The following is a 523-nucleotide window of genomic DNA, read 5'->3' on the forward strand; positions in this document are numbered from 1 at the left end:
CAATTTGTATAAGCTATCTGTCTATCCACACACATATATATAGCAACAAAAACTTCCAGGTACTGAAGATAAGCTCTGAGACAATATGCTTTAACAAAATCTAAATTACTCTAAACATTCCCAATTTCACATGAGAGAAATATCATCAGCTTTTCCTTTAAATATAAACCAATACAATAAAGATTTCTGAATAACAAGAGCGTTTCCCCAGCGGGAGCGAGCCTCTGGGCCAGACACTCAGCTACTCGTGCGTGTACATCGTCGGCGTGCACTTCCGGGTTTCTCAGACACTCCTCCCGCGGAACATCAGCATCCAGATCTTCATGGCGTTCATGTGGATGTACGCGACGATCCTGACGACGGCCTACTGCAGCAACCTCACCGCCTTCCTCACCGTCAACATCCAGCCCCGAAGCGTCGACACCCTGAACGAACTACGACACTCGAAGCTCCGAGTCCTCAGCGTAGGGCCCCTGATCGGGAACCTCATGTCGCAGTCCGTGAACCCCGATTTGAAGGCGAG

The sequence above is a fragment of the Penaeus monodon genome, chromosome 33, assembly GCF_015228065.2.
Source record: "Penaeus monodon isolate SGIC_2016 chromosome 33, NSTDA_Pmon_1, whole genome shotgun sequence".
Taxonomy (NCBI): domain Eukaryota; kingdom Metazoa; phylum Arthropoda; class Malacostraca; order Decapoda; family Penaeidae; genus Penaeus; species Penaeus monodon.